The sequence below is a fragment of the Lagopus muta genome, chromosome 8, assembly GCF_023343835.1.
Source record: "Lagopus muta isolate bLagMut1 chromosome 8, bLagMut1 primary, whole genome shotgun sequence".
In the NCBI taxonomy this organism is placed as follows: Eukaryota; Metazoa; Chordata; class Aves; order Galliformes; family Phasianidae; genus Lagopus; species Lagopus muta.
The window spans coordinates 25367661-25391735 of record NC_064440.1 but is presented as its reverse complement, the minus strand read 5'-3'; the positions used below and the strand labels follow the sequence as shown (position 1 = coordinate 25391735).

The window sequence follows — 24075 nt, the reverse complement described above, 5'->3', positions numbered from 1 at the left end:
GATCTAAGCCCTAGGCAGGATTAATTACCCAGCAAGCAGCTTGTTAGAAGCAATGCTGGCACGCAGATAAGGGAACTGTAATGGAGTCAGCCAATTAACCAGCCGATGGTGCTGAACTAAATGTGACCCCATCGTTAATTGTGGTTGTTTCTCAGCAGTTTTCTCATCGTATTTGGTACTCAGAAGAGGGGAGTGTGAGAGAGCTGGTCCAGGTGCTTAATTTATTTCTGCTCACAAACAGGAATCATGGGATACAAACTTCATGACAATCGCATGGCAGAGCTTTAAATCTTCCTACACCTACTCCTCCTGAAAGAGAGGGGAGATGAAAGTCCTGGAAAAGCAGAAAAGAAGGCCTCCTCACAGTCTTCAGCAGAGTAAACAGCTGTCCGATATAATGAAGCCTTCTTAGTGCAGTTTACCTGAAGGTAAATTTCCTGCGTGAGCAGTGTGAGAGGAATTCCTCTCTGCTGCTGCACTGCCCGTGGCCCAGCTGCACCGTGCAGAATGGAGCCGGCGCTCTCAAAGCAAGTTGACATGAAAAGCTCAGAATGGCCTCAAGCTACAGCTGTGGATCTGGCTCCAGACTTCCCCTCAGTTCAGAGGTGTTTGAATTTCAGCCCCTTGCCTTTGAGCCTTTGAGCCAGATGGAAAATCCAGGAATGAGTTTCCTTAAAGTTCAAGAGGGTTCAAGAGGTTTTGCTTTAAATCCATCTCTGGGGATGACCTAAAGCAGTCCAGTGATGCAGAACAAAGGTCTGTCTTCTTGTGACTGCTCCCCAAAAGGAAACGGTTGAACCATTCTTTGTTAGGAATTAATCTCACATGCTCCTCAATAGCTAACCCTTCCCTGGAGTAGGGCTGTGATGAAAGAGGACCAATCACAAGAACGGGTACGTTAATTGCTAAGTGTGGACTTGCTTCCTGGAGGAAGCTGAGCCTGCACTCATCTACCCACAACCAGACCTGTAAGTGCATCTGACAATACCAGGTGTGGACTTCAAATTCAACTCTTTCTGCATCCCATCTGGCAGCAGCAAATGTGGCACAAAACACAGGAGAGGAACAGAACAGAGATTCTCCCACCTTTCTGTAGTCTGGAGTACAGGAGCTTCCAGAGCTGGAGGTTGTATCTACACCCTTGATCTCAGCAGCCCTTTATTATCAACTATGAACTCATCTGTAATCGTGCCACTGTTTGAGACCTCTGGCAGTAATTTCCAGGTTTGGCTACATATTAGACGTAATAGACATAAGGAAGAACTATTTCTCTCAGAGAGTGGTCAGGCACTGGAATGGCTGCCCAGGGAGGTGGTGGAGTCGCCGTCCCTGGCAGTGTTCAAGAGGCGTCTGGATGACGTGCTGCATGATATGGTAGTAGTAGTATGTAGTGCTGGTGGTGGCAATGGTGATGAGGAGACGGTGGGACTGGATGATCTTACAGGTCGTTTCCAACCTTGTGATTCTATGATTCGATGATTCTGTGATATTGATGAGAAAGCAATTCTTTTCATTTTCCCTTAAAACTTTTGCCTGGTAACTTTGGTACCTCCTAGTCCCTGCACTATGAGTAATAGTGCACAATAATTGCTATTTCACATATCTGTGCACTTTGTGGTTTGATGGAACTGTAGCATAACCCCCTTTGCTGTCACCTTTCCAAGCTGAAGAGCCCTCACCTCTTCCGCCACCCTTCCTAAGAGAGTCATTCCATACTGTCTGTTGTCTCTGTGCTTGCCACTCCTGATTCGCAGCTCTTCAGTGTTTCATCTGAAGATGACAGGCTGCTCCCAGCTCTGTCCAGCCACTCCTGCTAGCCAGAGCCCCCTGTCACACAGAAGTCTGCTTGCCAGCACTGCCACACTTCTTCTCATTCCACAATATTCTCTCTAGAGGATCAGGACTGCATGCAGCATTCAAGATACATATACACCACAGATTTATACAGCAGTATAATGATGTTTTCTATTTTGCTGCCGGCTCTTTCCTAACCATTTCCTTCCCCACCTTCAGTTTGACGGATGCTGCACAGCGTTCCTCCCCAGGATGGCTGCGGATCTCCTTTCTGGGTGGTAATTGCTAATGTACATACACGTCTCTTTATCATTGTTTCTCTTCATGCTATTTCTACATTTATCAACATAGAATTTCATCTGCCATTCTATCACCCACTCACTCTGTATCCTGCAGCTCTCTGTTCATTACAGCTTATTGCAGCAGTCTCATGGAAAAACAAGCTCATTACAGTCAAGAAACTCACGCCTTATTCCACTGACTGAGGGGTTGCCTGTGTTGGAGGTAGTGCTGACTGCTTGAATTTCTTCTCAGCTATTAACAGAGGGCCCAGTGTGCACTCCCTTCCCCTACCCAGAGGGGCAGGCCTGATTGAGGCTCCTTCATCAGCCAAAAGGGCAAAGGATCACATGCACAACACACCATTATTTCCCTACTTCTGGCAACTTTCTCCCAACAGACTGCTAATGGCAGTCATCTACCCAGACTTCCCTCCAAAGCAACTCGTCCCCAGCACTGCCACTTCTCAATAGAGAACATCTGAAGCAAGACCCTTTTGTGCACAGCTCTCACACTACGAATCCAAGTAGTCAGGAGAAGGGAAGTGCTTTGGGCAAAGCTATCAATATCTATCATAATACAAGTAAAGATGTAAAAAAACAGAGTAGGGAAACCCAAAACCTTACTGCAGCAGTCACTTGAACCATTATCCTGGACAGGATCAGGGCCAAGCAGCAGCCTCAAGCATCTTTTCTCCAGCTGGGTATGCTGTGCAAAAACACTTCCCTGCCCCTTTCTCTGGAGGAGACTTTTCTGTATGGTACCCTAGGGAGGAATGACCTAATATTAGTGTCAATTCTCTTTTATATTTTTATCTCATTATTCCCTGTTACAGTCTCTTACAGCTATATTCCCCTCCTTTGTGGAACTCACACCTGGCAAGCACATGGACACACACAATCTCATTTTCTCAGGCTCCTTACTATCTATGTTACACTTATTTATTTTTCTTCTTTCCCCACCAATCAGCCTCCCCAGTCCCACTGTACATCTTGGTGCCTTTGCCTGAACCCTCCCTAATTTATCTAAAACCTTCTGGTGTGAGTGCTGCAGCCCAGGACTGAGAGCAGCATATTTTGCTTGGGTTCTCATCAGAGGCACTGTGGGGAACGGGTGCCTCCCTCAGCTGTGATTTGATGCCTTTCCAAATGTAGATAAGAATCTCATTACCTGCTTTCTCTTGCTACAGTAACACACTGTAGCCTCACATGATATGCAGTTTGCTGTCTATGATCACACTCCCATCCCTGTCTGCTTTCTATCTCCCTCTTTCAATAAGCTCCTATGACCCAGCTGATCTAATGACACACACTGACTTGCACCAGTGAAATATATGGCTTTCTGTTTGGAATGCCTCCTTTTTATGCCAACCAACCTTCTTTACACCAGGTCAAATTTCATGTCACTTCCTGCTCATATTGCTGATCTCTGCAGCTTCAGGAGACTTCTGCCTGAGAGGATGTTTGTAACTTTTTCTGCTATCACTTGCTCATTCCCAGCAGCAGTCTATGAGGTGACTGAGTGCTCTGCCCCTTTGGTCACTTTATTCCCTAAAATACTGCCTTTCATTTCCAACAGTGCATATGTGGTATACACATGCCATGTTCCAGTCAGCAGGCCAGGTATGATAATTCCTTTCCAGAATGACTGTAAATGTGAAGTTCCAACAATGCTGTGCCTGATTTTCCACTTCCCTACCTCTGGTCTCAGTGGCAGTAACTCTGGTAGGCAGGCAGGGCCCAGGAGCGCAGTGCTGAGATCTGTGAGCTGTGGCTGTCTGCGTCACGGCTTTCCGGGTTTCAGATTTCAGTCCCATTCTGCAGGGCGAGTTCCTACAGAGCCCTTCCAGAACTAGCTCCTGCAGTGCACGTGTCTTTTTCCAGCTGCACAAAATGTTGCTCAAGGGTTATCTGGTTTTAGACCAGGATAATAAAGCTGATTATAGCCTGCATGTCCCTACCAGGAATGGCAGGGATGATGCTTCAGGGAAGCGGTCGCAAGGCCAGGGGACCCAACTCATTGTGCTGCCGACTGCCACTTTGTCACCATTCATCCCACAAATGGAGAGCTGCTGAGTATGGAAGGATGGGGGAGGATGGTAGAGGGGGCTGGCTTCTTACCGTACTGGCCCTGAGAAGCAAAGTCCTTCCTAGCCTGTGTCAATAGCCAAAGATGTGCTTGATGTGCTTTACACCCCCGTGTTAAAGCAACACCCTGTTCCCAAGAACTCCAAAACGTATCCATGTAGCACAGCAGCTTGTGCAGATTTAACAAAGCCTGCAGGCTCTGTGAAAGTGGGGTAGGCAAATGAGAAGAATCAGAATCCCATGAGGTGACAGGGCAGATGTGAGAGTTGGACAGGTTGCCCACAGGCTTTTTCCTTAAAAATGAAGGTTGCATGTACCACACTCACCGCTTGCAGTTTCTGTGGAGAATGTCAGCTGGCTTTGCAATGAAAGGCCTACAGGAGGCAAAATGCCCTTCTCCAGGTCTATTCTTTGTTTTTTCATAGTGACCAGGTTTAAAAGCAAGTAAGTAGAGAAATCTGTACAGACAAGTTTGCAACACTAAGACTGGCACTTCATGAAGAATTTAAACTAGAATAAGGCAGTGTAAGGGGAAATAAAGGTGCATTTACAGAGCCACATGCTCCATGATCAGTTCTTAAGCTGTCAGGAGCTTTCTTGTTCTCTGCCGAGAGCTGAGACTACTGGGGACTGGTCTCATTCATTCCTGACCTGCCGAAGTCTCCATGAGCTGTTGTAAACTGAGCAGCGTCTCAGCTATATTTGCTCTACTGCCATTTCCAGGGCAAGTCAGCAGCAAGTGCATACCAGGGAATTCCACAGATTCCTGTTTCTAGCAACATTAAAATCCCCTTAACGACAATTAGCACAGATAAGAGGGGCAGTGAGGAACTAGAGATCTGCCCCATAGATTTTCTTATCCCTTGCAGATGGTCTTTCACACCTCAGCCTACCCTTCAGCATGCCCTCAGTACCCTGGAAAGGCAGCACATGGTGTTCCTGCTAGGCATCCAGCATGGTGGGAAGGCCCTGCAGCCTACTGTGTTGTTTCTGGACTCAGACACATCATGCTTAATCCACATGAGCTGTGGCTTCCAGGAAAATAGGCACGACTGCGAGGAGCCCTGTGCCAGTTGTTTGAAGCACGGTACATCTCAAGGACCTGAGAGGTCACTTGGTAGTTCAACTATATAGGGGAAAAAAAAAAGTTAAAGAGGTAACTTTATCCTTGCAGATTTGATGCTGGATCTGGCATCACGGTATTTTCCAAACGTCCTTCTTCCCTGTAGTTGACAGAAGCCTGCACCATGCACTGCACCATTCAGCTACCTGGGATGAAATCATTGGACTCTCCCCCAATACAGACAAAGTTGTGCAGCCTGGGGACCCAGAAGAGCAGAGAACTGGCATTAAAGAAGGATGAGCTATGCTTTTACACTAGGCATCTATACACTGTGCTGCTGTACCAGGCAGTGCCCCCTCCCCCCCTAACAACGTTCACATGCGATTACTTGGTAGCAGCGATGGGCTTCATCCCCTGCACGATCTGGCTCCTGCTCCCCAGGGATTTAGGAGAACAGATTTTAAAGATCTTCCCAGGAGCTCTCTCAAGCTCCCTGTTTACACAGCAGATTGGTGGCTTCTCGTTTGAAGTCAGGATTTAAGCTGTTCTTTCTAATTACAGAGAGACTCTGAAACCTGAGAGATCTCCATTGCTGAAGACTAAGCACAGAGACAAAAAAAAAACAACAGTTGCACCAGTTGCATAGGTAGAACAATGCTACATCCAAAATCCAGCATTTGCTTTAAAGAGAGGATCCTTGCAGCAAAATAGGACATATGCTCTTATTCATTCCCTACAGTCTCTTTTCATTATATTATTTTCTGCTCACCACCTCTGCTCCTTGAAAGTTGTCACCAGCACTCAAGGACATTTGTTTCCCTTTGTATACTACAGAGGATGGGGGTAGCAGAAAAAGTCTGAATCCTATCAAACTTCCCCAGATACCCAAATGACAGTTTGGCTGTTTCCATTTTCTCCAAACCAGCAGCTGATGTGGGATATATATATTATATTAACACATAGATTGAAGTTCATTTGAATTGATCAGTCACTAAAGTTTCCATTACGAGAAAAAAAAAAGGAATATGATACCATCTCATTTCAGAAAGGCAGTTAATAGTTTTTAAATTATTCTTCAGTAGCTCATGTATTTGTAAGAGCTAAAACATCCTGACCCAGTTCTGCAGTTCCTTTGTGGGTGACAAAGCTTTTTACATGGTCATCTCTACAGGAAGGGCAGAATGGAAGAGGAGACATGGAGCAAGGTGGGACAGCAATGTTTGCTCCCTCCCAGAGCCTCTCATCCCTCACAGCACAAGGTTTTCAGTTGAGTGGAGCTCGTTCTCACAACCCTTCCTTATGATGGTGTCCTGAGCTTTGCTGTAGCTTCCAGACACCACCATCAGCTGTGTAAGATGGGATGCTACCTCAACTCCTTTGTCGTTACCACAAGTGTGATGTTTTGGCAGTTGACAGAAGAGGCAGGAGGTGGAGGCGAGGTGAGAAAAACCATTGGAAACTTTCCCAGCACATCAGAAGTAGTCACTCAGCAGCACAAAGCCACAGCTGACTGGTTCCCAGTCCACCTTGGGTACATGAGCCAAGCTGAGAATATGTGAAATAGAAGATGGAATTTAGTATGTTTGAAACAAGCTGAAGCACATGGGTCTAATCATAAGCTGGAAACAAATCCAGTCCTTTTTCCACCTGACTCTCCCATGCAAAAGAAAACTGCTGTCTGCTGGCTCAGGGCAGCGCCTGTCCCCTTGGCTTACTCTGATCTGAAAGGGTGGCACTTCTGTAATCAGATTAGGAGCCTCAAACAACAGCTGTGTTTGTTTTCTGAATTAAAGGCAGAATAATTATAAACAATTGTTTTTCTGCATATTAAAAGGCTAACTGTCTCCTCTCCTGATTGCCAATTTGTTTCCTAAATAAACTCACTGCAGCATTAACAGCAATGAATTATTGCTGCTTGGATCACACCGATCCATGCAGACTTTATAACATTTATAATCTTTTATCTGAAAATGACTTGAGGGAAGGGAGCCATAAATCCCATTGAAAGTGAATTCCTTCCAGTATTATCCACTATTCAAATGGATATAGGCTGAATAATTGGACTTGATTAATTAAAAGCTGCAGGGCACCAAAGAGTAAGACTAATAGAGGTCTTCACTTAACCCTCCACACCATTTCTGCTGTTATTTTAAAGACAAGATGCCCTCACAACCCGGGCTTCATTTGCTCCTGGCCGAGTGACACCAGAGTGAGATACTTGCAACCTGTGCCACAGCTGCCATGTTCCTTTTGTCCTGCAGAACAAATGCAGCTATTGTCACAACATTGTACTAGCACAGCCTGATAGCACCGGCTCCTTATACAACCTAAGGGACTCCTTGCACGTACAGCAACGTGCTACAGCTTAAGTGACTCCTCTCCTTGGAGTTTCTAACCAAAATTATTACATTAGTAACAAAAAAATTATTAGAGGACACGGGAACATAATCCTTGTTTGAAGGTAACTGGGTTGTGGCTGACCTAGGGATATGATCCAGAGCCCAGGGTGGACACAGCTGCAATACCATCTTCCTGCCCCTGGGTTCAGCCTGGGACTTTCCACTACTGGAGAGAAAACACCACAGAAGTGGAAGGTATTTATGTGGCTGAACCAAGGTGTGATGATGAGATTTCAATGCAAATTTTCTGCCCTATGTTCCCAGTTTTAATGACATCTGGGCACCAAAAAACTCAGTGAAACATGACAGCGCCAGACCCAGTCTCTAAGGCAAGATGAATAGTATTTGATGGGAAGCAAATGAGAATTCCCTTGGTTCTCACACCCAGGTCATTATTTACTTATCATATCCACTCTTCCTTCTTTCCCTCTCATCCACACAACTAAATCTCAGCAAGATCTCCAGTGGGTGTCTGATGATTTGGTGACAACTCCAGGAGCTGAGCCCTTCAGGATTTGACACTAAGAGCAGAAAATTACCACTGAAATATGAGACCGTATTCACACAGCACAGAAGGAGAGGAGGTAGGCTGAGCAGAGAAGATGCACCAGATCTGCAGTGTTAGTCGTATTTCTCCTGTTTCCAAGTTAAAATCACCGGCTTTCCAGCTTGAATATTTAGCGTGGAGCAGCAGAGCAGCAGTGAGACAGCTGCAGTGATGAATTTTTATTCCTTTATTAATAGGGAGATACAGACTCTGTATGGAAATGGTGAATAAGAGTAGCAGGGGAGGAGGAGAGGAGAAAAAGCTAGCAGATGTTCCTGGTGTTGGGAAAACAGCCCATATTGAAGATAACAGTGTAAATTTTATTTCAGTGACACATACACCCGCATTTCCCCACAGCCATTTTCTCCCTTTCCTAGAGCTTGTCCAAACTTAGCGAGGCCTGGGGCCAGTGCCTGGGGCACAGAATGCTGCTGCAGAGAGCAACTAGCCTGCCACTGCTGGGCAGCTTCTTGTGGGCTCCAGCACTCATAGTGCCATGCAGCAGCTTCTGCTGGAGGTGATGAGGCTAAGGGCTTTTTGTCTCTAAAATGCCAGCCAGAAACTTGTTATTCTGCTGTATTCTAGCAGACAACAGCAATAAAAAAATCACTCTCCACTCTTTGGATTACATTTTTTCTTTAACTCTTTGCTGCAGAAAATGATCCTCTTTGACAAAACTACAGATCAAAAATTTTCTGTTACTTAGAGTAGCTCCTGTGTCCCATCCACGGCTTGCTTGGATTTAGCTCACTGGGAACACCTGAGATAAGAATTATGTTTTTGCCACCTGAATATACTTCTTCTATGTTTTTGCCACCTGAATATACTTCTTCTATTCAACAGAAAAAATCCTCTTCTGTGACAGTATGTTGAAATCATTGACGCTAATAATCATCATGCTCCTAGGGACAATGGACTGAAATATACAGTTTAGAAACTCCCTCTCCACCTCTTGCTTAAAATCTCCAAAAACCAGTTCCTGCCTCTGTGTGCTGTCATACAGCATGATCAGACACATCTGAAGAGGACACAAATCAGAGAATTTAATACACACTCACATAATATACTGGTTTGGCAATTATATGAATAAGAAGTTCCTGTCCCATTCCCTTGCTGTTTCTTCCCAGGCCATGTCACTGCTCACTGCCTCCTCAGTTGTGCCTGAAAAGAAGACTTCATAAGCCGTGATGCAAATCAGGCACTGAACGATCTGGGCAAAAAAAAAAAACTTTTTTTTTTTTGAGTTATTTTTGCACAGTGAACTGTGTACTGGAAGATGAAAGAGACTTTTTCCTACGGGAATAATGCAGTTTCCCTATACTGCTGATAGCTTGCCACAATACAAAGCTGAAACAAAAATAATCCACTGACTTATTTGAGACTGTTCTTGTGTCTAGAGAGTAGGGGAGCCAAGTAGGTCATTAGAAAATGTTCAGTCAACAAGTTTGCTCTGTGTAAAGACCACAGAGAAGGATTTCACCCTTGGATGGCTGATCCCAACATCTGCTTTCACCCAAACTTACTATGAATTGAATAGTAGCCCCTTAAAATGTATCCAGCTCAAATTTACCATTACCTCAGTGGTGATGTTTTTTGTTCTACAAACTATGCATGCAGTTCCAGGCAGCTTTCCAGAAGCGTTGCACCAGATGAGCACTTCTCATCAGGTGAGGTCTCACAGCAGATAGGCTTTGCCCCAGGAGCCGCTGTGCCATGACCAGGTCTAGCTGCCCCTCTCCTGAGCACTTCAGAAGGGAGCTATGGGATGGTTGGCAGCACTAGGGCTGACAACACTGCTCTTCTACAGCCTCTTACAGCAAGTGTGAGGGACAGCATCAGGAAGATGATGCTCTCGTTATGTATTTTGAGAGTGTCGTGCTGGTGCTCTGAATCCAGGGCTGTGTTGGCATAAGGACAACAGTGCTGGATAAATCCCCTGCTGCTAAATGAAGCGAGGCAGGTTGGGCAATGCTGGGCCACCCTGGATGCCACAGCTGCCCTGGCACAATCCCTGCACAGAGAGCAGCAGGGACACGCTCGGAGCTCTTTCACCCCAGCCCTGTGAGCTGCTCCTGCCCTCAGTTCTCTAGGGTTGACGTATGTATTTACCCTGTTGAGATACAAGGAGTCTCACAAGGACCGACCAGCTCAGAGTGCAGTTGCTAAGGCTGGGCTTCAAGAGTGCCTAACTCATATCCACACAAAGAGCTTGAGATTCTGTGAAGAAAACCAGATTCCCCAGGGTATGAATGGGGGGTGAGAAGGGCCTCTATGTAAACACTAAAACAAGGTCACCTGCAGTTTAGGAAAAGGTAAAAGCCACATCAGAGCCAGAGGACAAAGAACCGCTGGTCAGAAAAGGATTAAACAGACACAGAGGAGGAATATTCCTCTACCCCTTGAGAAAGCCTAAGGCAAGAGAATATGTTGAGGGCTGGACTGGTTTGCAGAAGCACTCAGAATAGAATTAGAGCCTTCCTGACTGTGTTTAGGACACAAAAAGTTGATATGGCAAAACATATTCCTTGTACCTACACTGTTACAGTTCATGAACTGCATAGACAGCAGAATGTGGAAATTGTTTGACCAACCCTTACATCTTCCGATGTGTCCTAAGAAAGAAAGCTCTGAAGAGGAAGTCTGAGGCCACTGACAGCCAAATCAAGGTGTGCCATTTTCTCAAGGTAACAATAAAAATTCAGGAGATTTACAGGCACTGAATTTTGTCACAGTTAAAACCAAGAAGCCTTGTAAAATGAAAATGAGTCACATAGCTGTGTGCTGTGCAGCACTTGCTGAAATAAGGACTCCAGCCATTTCTGTGAGGAAAGGAGAGGCACAGTCACACTATTTTCCTGCTGTGTTTAAGACGTGTACAGAATATGATGAGTTTGTCCTTTCCTATTTATTGACTCCAAATTTCTCTCCCTTCTAACACTGTATCCAGACTCCTTTCAGGAGAAGTCCATTTTCTAACTCAGGTATTTGTCAATTGGCTTTTCCAAGGCTTGTAGTGAAGGACTCCTGGATTTGTTGGAGGAATATAGAGTTGTACAGATGTTTTTGCAGCAGTTACAGGGATAATAGGTGTTTGCACCTACTTTTGTGGCTCCACAGTTTCAGCTAGGTCTATCACTCTCTCCTGGCCAAACACGTAGCTTTGAGATAGGAGAGCCTGGAGTCCTGCAGACATCTGCAATCCTTGTGGTGCCCCTCTGGGCAGGTACTCCCAACCTGTACAAGAAGCAGTGCCCAAATTCAGAGCTGGGCCAGGACAACGCCCAGTCCTCAGAGTGACCCTTCGGGGCCCCACTGCTGAGGAGAGCCAGGTAGAGCAGTGCTGGGGACCAGGAACTGCACTGCATCCAGGCAAGGCTGGAGCACAGCAGAGAACAGGGAAACTTCAGAGCACACAGGAAGGAGAGGTGGAGGGAGGCAAGGCAAACCATGAATTAAGGTAATGCATCTTGAAGGTGCTCTCTGCAAGCACTCCTCTATAATAAAACTAATGAGGTTGAGGGGGATTTGAGTGTAATTTGCAGTTTCAACACTGAGGTTAGGCTAACCTAGCACGCTGGATCTGCACACCCAGCACATATGGAGGCTGAGATCTGACCTGACAGGACCAATTCATACAGAAACAACAGCTTTCCATTCTTCCTGTCATCTTGAGAGTGCACTTTTCCGTACCTGTGAAACTGGAAAAATTCTCACCAGCAACAATAATCAGGAATTAACACTGTAATATATCCAGGTCCCTAGATCTCATTGTATTAAACATGACTCTGTCTCTTTGGCGTGTTGGTTGCTCAGCAGATTTGGCATTAACAATTGGCCCTGGTGCGGTTTCACAGTAGGGCAGCTTGTTACTGCTCATCAAATACTAGCAGCTTCCACTGTGCGCTGCAGAAACCCAGAGAAAAGTGTCTCGTCTCATCCAGTTCTCATGTGTGATTGTATCAGCATTTTTCTGAGATGCAGTTAGTTGGGTTCTGGTACAAAACTGTCATTCCACCTTTGAACAGATGATAGTAGCATTTCACCTACCCCCAACAAAAGAGACACTTGCTAGAGATTAAATCTTAAAACCCTGCCACCCTCCACCAGTTTTAAAGTGCATGAAGTACTAAATCCTGCATCTCTGGCAGTAAAAAGCATGACAATTAGTGCCAAAAACTCTCCCTGAAATGCTTATTGTAAATGAAATGTCTGAGACCGCTTCCCAGGCTAAAAATCATAGCAGCAACACACAAAAAGAATGAAGAGCTTTTCCCACCCTTCCCACATAGCCCTTTTCCTACGGACATGGGACTGAAGAATAGCACTAGGACCTGGACACAGGCACTTTTTGAAGGATCTGAGCTCCCCCCAGAAGAGGAGAACAAACTTCCCTTGAGCCACCAAAGGACGGAGACCCCCATGTTTTGCTGAGGGAAATGTATTGCCTTGCCAGCTCCTATGAATGCTCCAAGTGCCAGACCCTGGAGGATGGCCTGCCCCACTGTGAGGTTTTTAGATACAGGTTTAGAAGATACCTGGAAAACTGAGTTGATATTTTGCATACTTGTCAGAGCTTCTGTAAGTTCACACACTTTTGCTTTCACAGTAAGAATATGAAACAAAAAATAAAAATCTGGTGTGATTGGACTTACGAAGCAAGATCCAGAAGCTGCAAGCAGGATACCTGCTGAAGCAGAGAACCCTTTTAGGACACTATTTCTGATTTACAGCATTCAACAACAAACTTCAGCTCCTAAAAATTGTTGTTAGTATCTAAAAAAACTGAGTCAGGCAAATAACAGGGCATAAAGGTGTGCCTGCAGTGTGTGTCTTGCAAATGAAATGACTGGGAACTCCCCAAACTAGAAAATACATCAACAACAACACGTACAAAGAAGTAGAATCAGTGCCACTCTCACATGGCATGTGAAACCCTTGCCTTCAGGTACAGAACTTGTGGTTCAGCCTTGTGTGCTGAGGGAGCTGAAAACATATTCAGCAAAGCAAGGCTGGCTCTCAGACATTGCTCTGAGCAACTCCTCAAGAAGGTGAGAAACAATGAGAAGGAGAACTGATGCTGTAGGGATCTGCTGCAGAAAAAAAAAAAAAAAAGAATAGAACAGTATTCACAGATGCAGTCTCAGTAGTCAAATGCTCATCAATGAGAAGGGTTCCCTTCTATTGGTCTTCTATCCCCTACTTTTATTCCTGCTTCTGTTTCGCAGTTCATCCTTTCACAGCGAGCCATATCTAGCCCTTAGGCTACCTGCCAGCAGGCCATTCTCATTCACAAGGAGCTGAAGAGAAGGCACAAAGCCGGCCAGTCAGGGGCATATTAACCAGGCCTTGCAGACAGCAAGCCTCTTTCTGCCCTCCCGGAGTCCATTCAGGGCACAGATTCTTGGTATGCAGAGAAAGAGGATGTATATTTCAAAGCAGCAAAGGCAGATATCTGTGCTTGCTTTTGTCTGAAGATTCAAGCACCAGTTATGCGTTTGTCCCAGCAGATTTAGTCAACAAGAAATTTAGTGAACAAAGAAAGGAAGGACAACCTGGATGGAATGGGGCTGGAAGGAAGGCAGCTCAGGTTTCACAGGCAGCTACATAGGGAGCCATAGGTGCTGCAAGTGCACTCAGAGTTTCATGCTGGAGCTGAACTCCATGCAGTCGATGCCAATTGTTCCATCAGTTTCTCCATGATACTTGTCAGGCTCCCTGACAGGAAACTGTAAATTGGTACCAGTTCTTCATTCCTGAAAGCAGCCAACGGCCTTTTTTAACACGCATTCTCACTTTCTGATGGATGTTGGTGTGATTCTGGTGGCAAGTGGTGTGTGGGAAAACTTGACAAAAGATATAATAGGAAGTCCTTGCTTTGCACAGTGATAATTCACAAATGAGTTGCTGAAACTCAGGGCAGTCAAGAAGCTGCAGTGGGTGCAATTCCCTTTGCCACACAACACTAGTTACAGTAGCACCAAGGGTACTGAAGATGAGTATGGGTGGTATCATCAAGTCATCCCACCAATCTGGTTAGTTTTTAGCATCCTTTCCAGGACACTTAGGTGACAGCCATACAGTCTTTGTTCTTCACCATATCATGGAGCAGTCTGGGTCATCACAATGTAGCAATGTAGTGATGGCTGTCTGGAAGGAGCAGAGCCTCTGTATTCTACTCTCTTTTTGATTTCCAAGCCAAGAGAAATGCCTGCTTCCAGAGTCTGGGTTCAAGCAGTGCATCCAATGCAACTCTTTGGAGATGAAAGCCTGGAGTGGAATAGTATGGATGGTCTGAGTCAAGCAGAACATAGAGAGGTGAAAGCAATCTTTTCTTGAGCAGAAGCATGGGAAAAAATGCTCAGCTATGCTTCAGCTTTCCTTTGGCACAGAGTGGGAACATAGCCACATTTCCATTTTCAGAGTGAGAAATCTCTATGATGGCGCACTACAGCAGTTGCTGTAATCCAGGAGGTGCAGTAGGCTTATGGAGAAAGAAGGGCACTCATAACACTGTCTGTGCCTGACTTGCTAGGCAGTCCCAGAGATTTGGGTATCAACTCCATTACAAAAGTTTTAATTCCTGTGACCTGAAAATCTCAGCCATCATGTGCACGTCTCCAACATTCATTGTTCATATTGCACTGAAAAGAGCAAGTGATGCAGACTTAGCTATATATACAGATGATACCTGAGTATATTTGAGCCAAGAGGACTGGACAGCCTGGGACAGAAAAGCCTTGGAAGAAGATCCCCACAACTATTTACATCCATTCTGCACAGCTATGGAGGCTTTTGAATCTAGTCAGAGAGCTATTTTCTCTATCCTGGTTCTGAGCTCCACAAGTTCATGATGGGAGTTTGTCCAGTGTTCACTGAGCAGGAGAGAAGGGTGCATGAAATGGACCAATCTTCAAGCAAAAACATTTAACAAGGACAGAGTAGTTAATAGAAATTTAATCATATAATTTAAGTCTATTTTGCTTTTCGAAGTAGTTTTGTCACTATGTAGGGATAGTTTTGAAGCCACTAACTCTAATGTGTTTCTCTCTTAATAGAAGCAGGCCTTAAAATCCTCTGCATAATGCATAGTGCTGACCCTGGGCTCTTTGCTTTCCCAGGGCACATGCCTGCCAATGTACCTCACGCCAGGGAAGAACTAGGAACAGACAAAGCAGAGTGCCAAGTGCCATGGCTAGAGAATCTGGTCACCGACAGACACGAAGCAACTTGTACATGAGCAGCTGGGCAGGGCCAGCTGCTGTGCCAGCTGCTGAACACTCTGCACTTCCTTCCCCTCTACTGCTGCTTCCCACACACTGTGCTTACAAGGGCTGCATTACTGCACCAGACACTTCATTCCATGCTTTGAAAGTCCAGGCTAATTGAGTGACAAAGTCATTCTTCCTTCCATCTCCCTTACTATAAAGCTCCTTTCATGTCCTGACCTTCTCCTCTCTGTCCTTCTCAACGCCTGGCTACGCCAAGACCCAAAAGGGCACACAGAGGGGCATCTGTTCCCTTCCAAAGGTACAGTGAGGCCTCAGCCTCACCAGAGCAGTTGGTATTTTGGGAATTCCTGGTGGGAATCAGGGAGGGAAATGCTAGCATAGCCAGGCTCCCTGGGCAGAGTGCAGCCCCTCCACAAACACTATGCCATAAAAGAGCCTGCACTGTTTCTGCATTCCTTATCCAAGGGCAAATCTCTCATACTCCACCAGGAAGCCATAGGATACAATTACTTTGACTGACACTGTTCCCCAAAGGCTCAAACATTAGGACTGGGGCTCTCCTGCACAAACTGCAAAAATGTGAGCCAGCAAGGTTCGGTCCCCTGCCTGCTTCCAGACTGAACACAACGTAAGAGAAGGGCAGAACAGATGGGAAGGATAAGGCTTCCAGGAGTCAGACAATACTACTCAGGTTGGACATAGTGATGAGTGTTACATGAATCACCTACCTAACTGCTTAGTTCTGATGAAGCAGTTTCTTAGAACCAAAAAGAAATTAAATAAGGAGAAGTATGATGCTTATGTATATTAACCCCCAGTTTAATACTAATGCCAATCGTGCCCCATCAGTAGATCAATCTCTTACACAGTTTAGCTTTCGCAAACTTTAAGCTTTTCTATTCCTATCATCTCTGTATTGCTGGTCTTGCAGTCCCTTCTGCCAGATATGGCCAGATGATCTCGAAGACTTTGTACTTCTGATTCTATGGCTCTCTAGGCTCATATCAAAGAGCGACAATAAGCAGAACTGTATGGCCACCATGATTCCCACTGTTGGATGTCCAAGTATTATTTCCTAAGAAGATATGTGTTTTCCTTCCTATTTGGCTCCATTATCCCCTCTTTTCTATTACAATCCCCTATTCTCATCAGTTCAAGAGAGTACAGTCCTGTGGTTGCCCTCATCAAAGCACAAACAAGCAACATCTGAGACAATTTCCAGTTAGGCTCCCACTGATTCATGACACGATATTTTCCCTTCACAATACACAGATAATCTCAGCAAATGAGGCTTTTTTTCTGCAAGAACTGTCGAAGTGTACTGTTGCATTCAAGCTTCCATGTGGTTGATTCCTCTCTGCCTCCCCCAAGTCCTCCTGTCTTAAACTGATGATCGCTTTTTCTACCTGTACACTAACCAGCACAATCCACCCACAGACCATCCATCCTTCAAGACACTCCCACACATCCTTTCCAGAGGAGAGGGGGAACCTCTACTCAGGCAGCATACAGCACGCACGGCAGCAGTAAATGGCAGCTTTTCATGTACTGTGAACAACTCAGTGCCTAGAGCTTCTCCACAAAGGAGGAAGAAGAGGCTGCTGCCATGTTCTACATTCAACATAGAAGTCAGATACTACTATAAGTTGTATGATGGTCCCAAAAGTGAAAGGGAGACTAGCTCAACCTTAGCTATTTGACATGATTATGAAGGACTATAAACACCACGTTAATTCCCCAGAGGAAGTGGCTTCATTTCTGTGGAAGACTTCACAGATTTTACTCCTCTACAGATCTCTGTGAAGAAGAGTGTGAGATAAAAGCAAGTATAAATTGCAGTGTAACATTATGTCTTATGCAGCACTAAATTCTTTGCATATATATGTATACATACATACATACGCATCCATATTTTGTATCTTTCTATGATAAACATTGGAGAAAGAACTAATAAATGCATAGAAATTACTTTTCTTTTGTTATGAAGCAAATTATGATCAGGTGAAATGCACGGATTCTCTTCATTAGCTTGTATCCTTCTGGAGTGTTGATTTTAGTCTAAGAAGCAATGGCAGGCTCTGTTTTGAGGGTGCAAGGGCTACTTTGCTCCTCAGACTTTCTTCTGTGTAAGCATCCAAAAGGAAGCCATCTGGCTGGAAAGATGGCTACGCTATCAATTATCAATATGTGGATACACTTTCAAGGGAAATGATATCCTTTCAAGGTTTGGCTAGCTTGTTTAGACAAGTGTACCAGGAGAGAATTTTCCTTAAGTACCCTAAGAGTGTAAAACTTCAAGACAGAATATTTGTGAAATAGCAAAATTTAAAAGGTCAAACAGGAAAGTGAAAAGGCAAGCAGGCTGTGAGCTATGCTATCAATGGCATACATTGTTCTGCCAGGAATCATAACTGGGAGGTATTCAAGTCCTTAGATAAGTAAAGAGAAAAGACCACAGAGAAAGAGATGTTACCTGATAAATTTGTGGAGTGCAGAAGTCAACAAGGCAGTCAGGGGAAAAAGCAGAACAAAAAGTAGAAACCATTCCCACATGCACCATAAGAAAGTACTCAGACAGTAAGCATCTCCAAAACATGACCAGCCTTGGCTCTGGCATCTACAGTCATAGCTGACTGCTGCCAGGCAAAGGAGTACTGCATCCACAGCACTGACTGCTGATGTCTCAGCACCCCTTCTGTTCTCTTCCCAAGAACCAGGGAGGACAAGTACAATGGATAAGTACAGCTGGCTCTGACTTTGCAGGACTAGGTAATGCTCCCAGACAAAAACACAAGTTTGAGATCAAGGGTCACCTTCACCTGATCTCCAGTGTGCTACATGTACCTGCTGAAAATTCCCTGTTATTGGTTATACACATCAGACAACGCAGTGGTGAATACCTGTAACTGTTAGAATAAATATGGCCTCTTGGCATGGAGGTAAAAGGATTCCTGAAAAGTGTTCAGCTGAGAGGAAATAACTAGTTCTCACAATGTGCTTCTGATCTCTCCCAGTTTCTGCTACAAGTCCATTTCAAAACACATTTCTCAATTTGTACTTGGGCCTCCCATTTAATACGTAACTATTTTACATATTCACAAAACACTGCCTTCAGGGCAACTGCCTGAACAGACAATTGCTGCATTCTTTCTGTACACTTTGAATAATTTTTTTTTTTCAAATTTACAGTAATTCTGATCTCTTTTGGAGTTGTTTGCCATCGTGCAATATGGTATTCAAAATACATTCATAGCCAAACACTTCCATTTGAAATGAGTAACCTGATTTTTAGCAAAATAGTTGTTTTTTTACATTCTATGCATTTAAATTAAAATTGATTGGTGCTATTTCCATCTTCCACCAATTGGACCACTCAGCTGTACTCCAGTTCCTCCAAAGAAGGGTGAAAAGCAAGAATATATATCAGTTGCAAGCACTTAAAGCCAGGACACTGTGAACTACCTCTAATTACAGATACATGTCCATACCTGCAGTTATTAGGTACAGCTGCTTCTCATTCTTGTGTCCTGGAAAAATTGTACTGCTGCCATCTCCTCTGAGAAGTGCTGAACAAGACAACTGCAGCTGGATGAAACCTATTAAACCTTCTGTGATCTACCAAGATTTTTATTTGAGACCTTGCTGCTGAAATACACATACTAGATCTTGCAAGTACAAGCACAGGTTCTATCTGAAGATCTTTTCCTTTGAGCACAGTTGGCTGTTTATCTCAGAATTACTTCCAGGATATGGAACAACATTTAGTTTTAGGGATATGGAACAACATTTAGTTTTAGGGCTCTGGACCAAAATCACTGCAGCCACCCAACCTAAGATGCTGATCTCACGCGGTGGTACTCTTCAAACTCTGAAATGTTTGAAGAATTGCAGAGGCTCACAGCAACCACAAGACTGTTTGGGCTGTTGAGCCTGAGTTTGTCCCGTGCCCCACAACAAGTCCTACATTTGTTAACACTATTCAGTTCACACTTAAAGTCTGCAACCAGCATATCAATCTGCACAGCACGCGGCACTGACCTTGCCAACATGATGAGACACAGCACCCACACAGCAGGCAGGAAACACAGCATCTTCCTCCTGGTTTGACACCAACTCAGCACATCACCTTGGGGAAGCCATGTCACTTCTCCTTGCCTGAGCTTTTCCAGCTGTAAGATATGGATTAAAATGTTCTTTGAAGTCTATCCAGATCCTTTCATAAAGGACAAAGATTTTAAAACATTATTCTTTACTGCAAACTCTTCAGAACATGAATTGCACCTTTGGCATGGGAAATCCTCTAGCACACCGCAAGTGCTAGCTCTGCTCCAAAGAGAAAACAGAACTCTGCATCACCTTATCATTATAGGCACTGGAAAAATACACTTTGGTTGCTGATACACTCCTGGATTTCGGCAAGTTTGTGTGTTATTTCTGAACACAGTCGCAAATTGCTTTGAGTTCAAAGAATTATTCAGCACTGCTCAGGGTTATCTAGGAGGCAAGCCAACCTCCGGCTGTATCACCCCATGTCCTTGGGAATATTGCTGTGGTTTGATGTGAAGCTGAGTGGATTGTGAAGACACACAGCTGGATTTCTGGACATCATCTAGTACTGTATATGTTCTGATCAATGTATTTTACTTGCCAGGGAGATTTTTAATTTTCTTATTTAGAAGAATGCATTTATGTCATGACTGTTTACATTGGCTCTCAGCGATCATTTTTCTGTTCTTCTCCTTCCCCTTAAAGATCATACAATATTTGTTCCAAAGCAGTGATGGTTGATGGAGCATGCACAGCTCCAGCACAGAGCAGGGAGGGTCCTTCTTATGTCACTGCTGTCAGCTTAGGACAAAAACTGCGATGAATAGGAAAAAATAAATAAATCTTTTGTTTTCCAAGCTAAATAGCCAAAAATGCAGCTAGAAAAGTTCCATAAAGGTTTAGCTTTCAGCAACACATAGTGGAAACAAAGCTGATTCCTCCTCTCACTGTGCCCCCTGACCTCGGAGTTTTATATGTCACTGCCGAGAAGGCCTCCAGTCACGGCAGCCTCTGTGCACCGCGTTCCCAGGACTTTCAGGGTTTTCCTCAGGGGATGCTTGAGTTGGGGAAAAAAGGGCTTTAGCACCAGCCTTCGATTTAAAATAGCAGGGGGAGTTTACTGATTAATATTCATGAGGAGAGAACAGTCTGCTTTTTGTTACCGCCACTGTTTCCCATGCAAGGTGGGTTGAGAGGGAGGAATACATTAAGAAACATATCCTACTGTCACCAGTGCCACCACCTTTAGAGATACAGAAAGCGAGGAGCCTAAGCAGAGCTCAAATGGTAAATATTTAACAGGGAAAGGACTTCCCTCCTCTTTCTGCCCGTATATATTAAACTCATTATTTCATTTTAACAAGGGAACTGTGTTTTCCTCAGCTCTTTACCCCCACCCCCCTCCTCAATTACATTCTGGCCTAAGTGGAGAGCTCCCAATGTGCTATAAATCCCCTCCACCACTAACACAATTGAATGTATTTCCCTGTTTGGTTGGTTCGTAGAGTCACTGCTGACACTCCTTTGCCAGTGGGAAACGCTGCTGCTATTCACTGGGGCACAATGAAAAGCAGACTGCTTCCTTCGCACTCAAACTAAGAAATTTAGGGATAACCCAGCTGAAGTCAGTGATTTTATAATGACCTAAAGATGCCATAATGAAAAAACATGAATGAGGAGAAGTTTTTTTGAACTCAGCTGCTAATTCAGGGTGCCTCTGGCTTTCAAAAGCACAGAGCGTGGTCCCCCCTTTGACTTCCTCATTCCTTCTGGCATCCACACTGTCATCTGCATCTGGGGATCCCAGAACCATGAGCAATTTCTGCCAATTACAGTTACTGTCCAAAGCCTCTCTTGAGAGGATGAGTAAAGGACCCCTTAATTTCAGTGCTGTCACTAGGAGAACACAGCAGCTCATTTGGCAAAGCCAGCTGTTACTTGCTAACTCCTTAGAGATAAGTGGCCTTAAGAGCTGCAGCACCCACCTCCATCTCTGATGCCAGAAGGGAGAAACAGAGACCTCTCTAAAATACCTGGAGCAGCAAATTTATGTCTGTGCTCATAGCCCTCTAATAGCAAGGTAGAAGCAAAGTAGCTGAGGGGGCATCCACAAGAATTACCGCTTGACATCTTCTGTGCTGAGTGAAACAAAGCATGCTGGCACAACCAGGCTTCAGCCACCAGAGCCACAGAATCCAGGCACCACAGCAGCATGCACCAGGACATCCTGCTCTTTCCAGACACAATGAGCCAGGTAAGCTCACGCAGCTGAATACACTGATCCAAGCTAACCACAAACAGCCTACAGCTGCGTATTGTTGTGACCACAGCTGGATACTAACCACATCACTTCAATTTCCAGCTTTTCCTCTTACCTCCACAGAATAAGAGCTCTGGTGGGCCAGCAAAAAAGGAAGAGCAGGTGGTCCTTGTGTGATCCACCTGCCACAGAGGGCAAAAAAGGATACACTGGGAGAACCGGCTTTGCCCTGCTAGCAGAACACAGGGCACACCAGGTCTGTATGTCTGTGATCCTAGAACAGCCTCACTGTTTGACAGATGCCTAAATGCCATTAAATGGATTGGTATGGCTAGCTTCACCTGGGGGAGGGAGAAAAGGAAGGAAAAAGAGGAAAGAATGGCAGAAGGAGAGACAAAAGAGAGAAATTACTTGTTTCACCCACAGCAGCTGTCCCTGCCCCAAAGGCCCTGCGCTATTGCAATGTCCCTCTATTGACGTAAGGCTCAGACAGAACCTTTTGCCAGTGAAAACATTCTGGGTTTGCACTTTTACAGAGACGAAACCATGAGGTAGCTGTATGGATGGAAGTAGTTTTACTTGTGTAGTTCTTGCTCCCTGGGAACAGAAATGTGCTCCTTTGGCACAGGACATCCACTATCACAGGAAGACACATTCCCACTGCTGGGACAGTAAAACTGCTCTGGTGGTGCAGATAAAGCAGATGGAGAGATGACTCTCCGCTGCGCTGGCAGCGTGCTGGGGTGGAGACATGGCCTCATGTTCAGGTGCTTATACAGCAGCTCTGCAGATGCTGCTCAGTTTGGCTGTCTCCTATAAGCTGCGTGTAGCTGTGTATCACAGCTTGATTGCAGAGCTGTGGCTGCTAAAACCTGAAAAGTGAGGTTAGCCTCAGGATGGTGTGGGGCGTGAGCATTGCATGGAGTCAGGAACAGGTGGTCTCACTGTGCCAGCCAAGGCTAAGGGAGAGCTGAGCCCTTCTGAACAGGTCCTAGAAGAGGAGGGCTCCGTGCCTCTCGGGCCACCTCCCTGAGCTGGGTTGTGGTGCAATCCCAGCTCTTGCAGAGCAGCCTTCGCTGGGGCTTCGCTTTGAAGAAATACGCCCGACTCCAAGTCGATTGTGAATGCAGAGCACGACCTATTTTGAGCAGGTAGGCCAAGAAAACCTCCATCTCTCTGCCTGTAGGGACGTGTTTCAGAATACGGAGGACTTACTTTGAAAATGTTTTCCATACTGTTTGATGTTGTGGAACCATCAGTGGGAATACTGAGAGCATTAGAAACCTGGGTGGCTCATTGATTTGTTCTAGTTTTATTAAACTGACTAAAGTTCATTCAGAAGTAGTCTCCCTTCCCTGCACTCAGCTACCTATTCCAAATGCTATCTTGAAGGGGGCAAATGGGGAAAAAAAGGGAATTTGAAAGTTGAAAAATTTTCTAAATAAACCTTCAATGTGAAAATGGACTTAATAAAAAAATATGTTATTTATATCACTATTCTGTGTTCCAGAATTCTTCCTACTTAAATTCTAGATAAAACAGTGTTTGTGTGTGTGACATTTCTAATGACCACATGTGTATGTGTGCTGAAGAAGAAAGACTCAGGAAAATAAGCTCCCAAAGACATTACTTTTTTTTTTTTTTTTTTTTTTTTGTGTGTGTGTGTGTGTGTGTGTGTGTGTGTGTGTGTGTCAGTCAAAGAAATGAATGAAAACTTAGACCACTGCCTTTTTTGTGAGCAAGAAGGTTGAGAATTACATTCCTGGTAACCTATACCCATGAAGTAATGACAGACAAATTAAACGGCTGAAGTCACACAAGACCAGCCCAGACCTTTCCCCTTCCCCCCAGAGAAAGATTAGACACCCGTGGATGTTTCCAAGGAACTTTACAAATTAAAGTAGAAGCTGTGAAAACCACCAGTGTTCAGCATCTCAGAGAGGAAGCCGGGAGTGCATGAAGGCAGGTACAAACCACTCAGGTCTGGCTGAAGAAGGGCAGAGGAAGAAGTGAGGCAGAGTTGGCACTGTGAGTGCTGGGGTATCCCAGCATAAATGGCCCCTGTTGCCAAGCGGCACGGGTCAGACTGCAGAAAGCAGCAGGCTGGAGTATAACATGGAAGCATCTCCTTGGATCTGGTTCCAGACTTATCCATGCTGACATGATGCAGAGGTAGAACTTTAGAGAAGTCAAAAGATCTGCATCTGTACAGAAAAGGTGTGAGAACTGAATCTGATCCTTCTCTTTGCTCCTTCTATTGCTGAAACATGAATTCATTTCCATGTTACTAATCCTGACACTTAATTTTTATTATGGTCGTACTGAGAGACCAGGAGGGATTTGGAGATTTTTCTTCTCAGGCCTTTCTCC

General features: G+C 44.8%; 1 long non-coding RNA gene across 2 annotated transcripts; it reads right to left on the bottom strand.

The window, feature by feature from the left end:
* Positions 1–10483: 10483 nt before the first annotated feature.
* On the bottom strand, positions 10484–21676 carry LOC125696915 (uncharacterized). Of its 2 annotated transcripts, none has more exons than XR_007378606.1 (3): positions 21566–21676; positions 19437–19567; positions 10484–11403 (listed from the first exon to the last, which is right to left on the bottom strand). It is a non-coding gene; the product is annotated as an uncharacterized LOC125696915 (long non-coding RNA). The 2 variants fall into 2 exon arrangements; XR_007378607.1 differs by lacking the exon at positions 10484–11403 and adding an exon at positions 13375–14436.
* Between the last annotated feature and the right edge of the window lie 2399 nt (positions 21677–24075).